At 46.0% G+C, this 6,000-nt stretch overlaps 1 protein-coding gene across 2 annotated transcripts in view; it reads left to right on the top strand.

The window, feature by feature from the left end:
* The first annotated feature begins 3,129 nt into the window (after positions 1-3,129).
* Positions 3,130-6,000, top strand: part of nr1h4 (nuclear receptor subfamily 1, group H, member 4) — a 108,789-nt gene continuing 105,918 nt past the window's right edge. Inside the window, exon 1 of one of the 2 annotated variants that reach the window (XM_038781016.1) lies at positions 3,130-3,390. The gene's annotated coding sequence lies outside the window, so the exon portion shown is untranslated. The remainder of the gene's footprint in view (positions 3,391-6,000) is intronic. The other variant, XM_038781013.1, reaches the window with a different exon arrangement.

The raw sequence follows: 6,000 nt of genomic DNA, 5'->3' as shown, positions 1-6,000 counted from the left end.
ATCGCGACGTCTCACACGATTTAACAGCCTCACCGCGTCAGCGAGTCGGGCGCAATGAGGCTGTTTAATCATGCACACGGTATGTTTCATAATGCCTCAAATGAAAGAAAATTCACTTCACTGTGTTAGTCAAAGCCTGATTGGATAACTTATCTTCAGTAACAGTTGATCCAAGAAATCAAAATGTGGAGATGCCGGCGTTGGACTGGGGTGAGCACAGTAAGAAGTCTTACAACCCCAGGTTAAAGTCCAACCTGTTGGACTTTAACCTGGTGTTGTAAGACTTCTTACTGTACTTAAGTTACAGTAACACCATCCGATCCCCCAGCCACACTGAGCAGCAGGGTTGTAACCTGGTGTTGTAAGACTTCTTACCAAGAAATCAAAGTGAAGCATCCATTAGCAATAGGAACTGTTGCTGTCATTGTTTAATCCTTTTGCACTGCAGTTAATTTATATGTTTTTAACAACACTAATCTTAACTAATCCATACTGAATGTGCCACAGCAACATTCCTGAGGTTACTCAATCATCACAACACAGATGGCGAGCCTTTAAGAGAAAGATTTACAGTGAGAACTCCCGGGCAGGTTAGAAATAGTTCAGGTTGGCAAAAATTTCACTCGCATATATCCTGTGACATTATTCACAATGAGTGAGTGGATATCACACCTGATTTGCTCCGGGCTTGTCTCAATGTTGGCACTTTCACCACTGGCAAGAGAGGTTGATGTGGATAAAGTGTCCGTGCTGGGATGGGAGTTTTTGGACGCAAGCGGACAGGAGGTGGTGGGGGTGTGGTGAAAGGAGATGAACCTTTGGCTCATAGATTGGGGGCTCTGAACCTGGTGTGGGTTTGGAGGTGTCAGAACAGGGAGTTTGAAGGTGATTCATTGCCTATTCCTGGCATGTGATACAGAGGGTAAGATGTGTGTTATCCTCAGGTGTGACTCAGGCATTTGTCCATATATCAAGGAGATTTTACAAATTCACACTTCTCACTGTTGGAAAAGCCTACAGGACATACAAATCTCCACAACCCATGGATTTCTGTTCAATAATTGGCAAAATCAATATTTGTAAGACATTATAATGAAATAAATTGTAATTATACAGCACTTTTCATGACCTCAAAGGAACCCAAGGATGGGATTTTCTTTGCCCCTGCGCAGCATGTTCTGCCGCGGCAGAGGACGGCTCACTAGTTTCCGGCAACGCGATCTTCTGGTACCGTCGTTGTCAATGGGGGTTTGCTGTTGAACTCAACCTTCGTCGCTGTGAAACCCAAGGCAGGGGTCCACTTTTGGCGGGCCCATAAGATCCCGCCAGTGTAAATGGCCAGAAAATCCCACCCCAAAACACTTTGCAGCCAATGAGGTACTTTCTGGAGTTTCATCATTGCTGTAATGTAGAAAATATGGCAACAATTCTGCACACAGCAAGCTCCCAAATGCAGTATTTACGTAAATAATCAGATAATCTGCTTTTATGATGTTGGCATAAGGATTGGTCAGGCTCCCTTGCTCTTCTTGGAAATCGTGTCTAGGGACCTGAGTGAGGGGCCTAATTGGATTACCATCTCATCTGCGAGACAGTACATCCAACACTCACTCAGCACTCACTCAGTACTGCATTGGAGCGTCAGCTTGGAGTTTGCACGCAGGTCCCTGGAGTGGAACTGGAACCTACAATGTTCTGGTTCAGAAGTGAGGGTGCAGCCTACTGAGCTGGTGAGGTCTGGAAAAATCTCTTCCCGAAACAAATCCAAGTGATATCTGAGCACAGATTATCCTTATTTTCTACATCTGGCATGATCCAACGGCCATGCTGCCCCTGAAAAGCAGCTCGCCGTGACATAGAATGGCGGTTGAAAGCTGGGTGACATCGCCCGCCCCTGGGATCTACCTGGCTCACAACGCATTGTGAGATTCAACGCAAATTTGCACGATGTTGCGCTTTGAATACCACCCACAATAGGCGGGATCACGTTTTGGTAAATCTACATATTAGAGCGAAACAGTTAGGCTCACTCTAATGTGCAGACTCCCAAGGTACCTGAGGCTTTGGGATTCAACCCCTTCACCTCAGAGACCTTGGACAAGTCCTGTTCAGCACTGGTCCCCACAAACGGGGAGCTATTGCAACGGCACTCTTGTGGCTTTCCCAAGAGATAGGAGGACCCCGTTTACATTCCTTTTGGGCAGGGTGGTGCCTGGGGATTGCTGGTGCCACCTGGATACCCTAGCAGTGTTAGCCTGGCACTCTGGCAGTGCCACCTGGGTGCTAGTGATCGGGCCGGGGTTGCCCGGCTTGGGTATTCGGGATAGGAGGGAGGTCAGGGATTGTTTCGGGGGGTTGGAGATTGGGATGCCATTGTAAAATAGTGTCCCGATCTCTTGCTACAATGGGGAGTTCTGGTGAGTGAAGTCCCCACTATACAAAACGGGGCTATGTGAGGCCTCGGCTGCACGTTCCCCGTTCAGGCCCCTTATTCAACGTGAGCCACATTGAATAGCCATGTGTTTCTCGTCACTGCGAGCGCCGGGAAACACGCGGCTAAACACGCTGGTTAGGGGACTTTGTTCCCTTTTGGGAGAATCGCGCCCATTATGTTTTAAGGTAATATGCACATGGTTGCATTCAGTGTACAAATCCAACCAAGAGTGAGACAGACCTGAATATGAAAATCACGACTTGTTCGATATTGAAATCAATCTATACTCATGCTCTTCATATTTTATGTAATAGTTAAGGTTTTGCTTTAAAAATTGTGCATCTAGCAGGGCCAATGTTTTGAACATTCTTACTGATAATTTAAGTGAAATGTGTTTAATCCGTCACAAACCCCATCATGTAAATAGTTGACTGCATAGTTAATCATTTAATTTCCACAGCTATTTCTGTATGATCGCTTTGTTTTACTCGCTTGTTCCATATCAGTCACTCATTTCTATTGATTTCATTTTATATTCCATTCCCTGTCTCTTTCTTTTAATACTTCACCCCTTTACCCCCCCCCCCCCCCCCCCCCCCCCCCCAAGTTGCAGCCCATTAAATATTGTCTGTCTGGCTGGCCTGTTTTGGATATATCTCCATTTTATTATGTTGTTGCAATGTCACAAGCTCGTCATGGACAAGCCATGTTTTAGAGAGCATGAGGCAAACTGTTTAATGAATAATCCCCATGTTTGCACTTGCATGCTGACCCACGGGTACTTTACAGAAGAGGTTTTGTTGAGTCCAGAGATGAGGAAGTTCTGTAAAATGTCAGCATGAAATGGTAAGAGACTCGAGAACAGATACTATTCAGCCTAGATCATCACACGAACAACAACATTCTATCAAAGCACTGGAATTTCCACTCTAATTAGTGTCGACAGGTTCATATTTGTAAGTATATATTTCTTAAAAATGTATATCAACCTGCAGATTTTCTGTTGGCAACTACGTAGGAAGCCATTCTTTCTGTCAGGAATAGTTTTGCTAAAAGTTAGACTATGGACCATATGTGCAATTAATTTAGCAGCATAACGGTTGAAAATGTCAATCAACGGAGAAGCCATCAAATGGTTCCTTCAACATCATCATGTCTAAAGTCTCTTCTGATTGATTAATTAAGAAGTTTTGATGTTGAATGTTTGTCAGTTTTGTGGATTTTGCCTTTTTTTTAAAAAATGCTTATGTTTGCAAAATTGAGAGACTTTGTTATTTTGTACAATTTTGAACTGTTTTTACAAGTGCTCAAAGGACCAATAGACCCAGCTCTGCAAATTAACTGTCTGAAATAAATGTTTTGTATGTTACTTTTGAGAAGAGCTTTGCGCAGTATTTAAAGGACAATGTTAGAAATGCTTGCATTACTTCACTTTCTTACTATTAATCGTTATTGTAATGCGATATCTCATCAAATGTTTAGCAGCTTGGAGCCTATAAGATGGGTTCTGCTTCTGGTTGTTGTTCCTGTGGTACTAGAACGTCAATGCGGAGACAGTAACAAGAGGCCTCTGGACTGTAGGAAATCACCAGAAGTAGTAAAGGGGAGCTCAGAAAGAAATCTCTACACCGAGGAGGGTGAGAATGTGGAATTATCTGCTATAACCATTGCTGAAAACAAAACAGACCCCATAACTACATTTTTTAAAAGAGATTTAGATCATTCATTCCAAAAGAGGAATATTAAACAAAAGACAACGGCGCGATTCTCTGCTCCCCAGGCCGGGTGGGAGAATCGCGGGAGGGCCGCTCTGGCATATCCACCGCGATTCTCCCAACCCCCCCCCCCCCCCCCCAAATGGCGTGTCGCATTTTTCACGGCGTTTTTGTCGCGTTTTTCACGGCGACCAGCGATTCTCCGACCTGGATGGGCCAAGCGGCCTGACGATCCTGACCGGTTCACGCCGGCGGCAACCACACCTGGTTGCTGCCGGTGTGAACAGCGCGCGACAGGTAAGTGTGGGGCCTGTGGGGGGGCGGAGAGAAGAACGAGCACCATGGGCGTGCTCGTGAGGGGACTGGCCCGCGATCGGTGCCCACCGATCGTCGGGCCGGCGTCTCTAAGAGACGCACTCTTTCCCCTCCGCCGCCCCGCAAGATCAAGCCGCCATGTCTTGCGGGGCAGCGGAGGGGAAGATGGCAACACATGCGCGGCTGACGTCACTTAGGCGCCACCGGCCGCATCATTCTCGCCGCGCCACAAGGCCCAGCGGCCGAGTTTCTCCCAACGCCGCTCCTAGCCCCCGGGGGAGGGGAGACTAGGGGGCGAGGAGCGGCCTCCGACGCCGGCGTGAAACACTCCGGGTTTCATGCCGGCGTCGACCGTTGCGGAGAATTTTGCCCTTCATTCCTCAAACTTAGGCTACTGTAGACTTGTATGCTGTAAGCCGTGGCAGTGGCCTTTTTCGTTATGTGAATAAAAGGGTATGGTGTCAGAAGACTCGCCTTAGTGAGATTATTACATTGGCGATGAGGAGTAAACAAGTTTTTTTTTCTCTGAGCAACTTTCATTGTCTAGAGCAAGCATGTTCTCCAGTAAGAAAAAAATGCCTCTCTTCAGTAAACTTGAACCTTATGATATAAGCAGAGAAAACTGGACCCAATACGCAGAGCACATGCGTTACTTCTTCTGGGATAATGATATTGAGGGAGACGTGAAATAGAAAGTGATCTCACTGAGCTTGGGGTGCTCTGACAGTCAACGTGATAAAATGTCTGACTTGCCCAGCTGCCCGACTCGAAGACTTGCAACACGTTAGTAGACAATTGACAACCCAAAAAAAAGTAATTGGCAGAACCCAACCTGGATTTTAAAAAAGCCACCAAAATAGCTCCATCACTGGTAAATGCAGAAAAAGGGAGTTCAGTGGCTACAAGGGGCATCAGACAGCAATGTCGTCCGATTGGGCGGAGGGGCCTTATGTAAAAATGACCATTCCTCAACTGAGGGCGCTTGTGTAAGTGAGATGTCAGATAGTCCATTACAAAATTGCATCACCTGGCAGTCAAGGAAAAACACTGAAGGGTCCAAGAATGCTAGGGAATACATTCCGGAAAGTTGTGGATGCCAGATGATGGATGATTGCAAGCATTGCCAAAGGGCACAGCCAAAACAAAGTTATACAAATAGATAAAACACACACTGTTCTGGGAAGAAACCAAGGCCAATACGAGCCTGCACCATGCAGGTATACCCACTTCCAGAAACTGGGACAATGCAACTAAACCATATCATCATGACCAAGGTCGCCCCAGTAATGTAAATATGTTGAGCTATGAAGGACATTAGTGATTGTGGTGCGACTGGTTTATCAGTTTGAACTTCTCTCCAAATATTGTCATCATACGGCTGAATACCTGATTCTAACCATGTCCATTTTTCTTCCTTTGTACAATCATGCTGCATTTCACGTAAATCATGTAATAAGGTGGTTACTCCCAATTTGTAAATGTGACTGAATCCCTGATGCCATTGGGAGGCAGCTTCCCTTGCTGCTTGGTCCGCAA

The sequence above is a fragment of the Scyliorhinus canicula genome, chromosome 20 (assembly GCF_902713615.1).
Source record: "Scyliorhinus canicula chromosome 20, sScyCan1.1, whole genome shotgun sequence".
NCBI lineage: Eukaryota > Metazoa > Chordata > Chondrichthyes > Carcharhiniformes > Scyliorhinidae > Scyliorhinus > Scyliorhinus canicula.
This window is presented reverse-complemented; position numbering and strand designations above follow the sequence as displayed.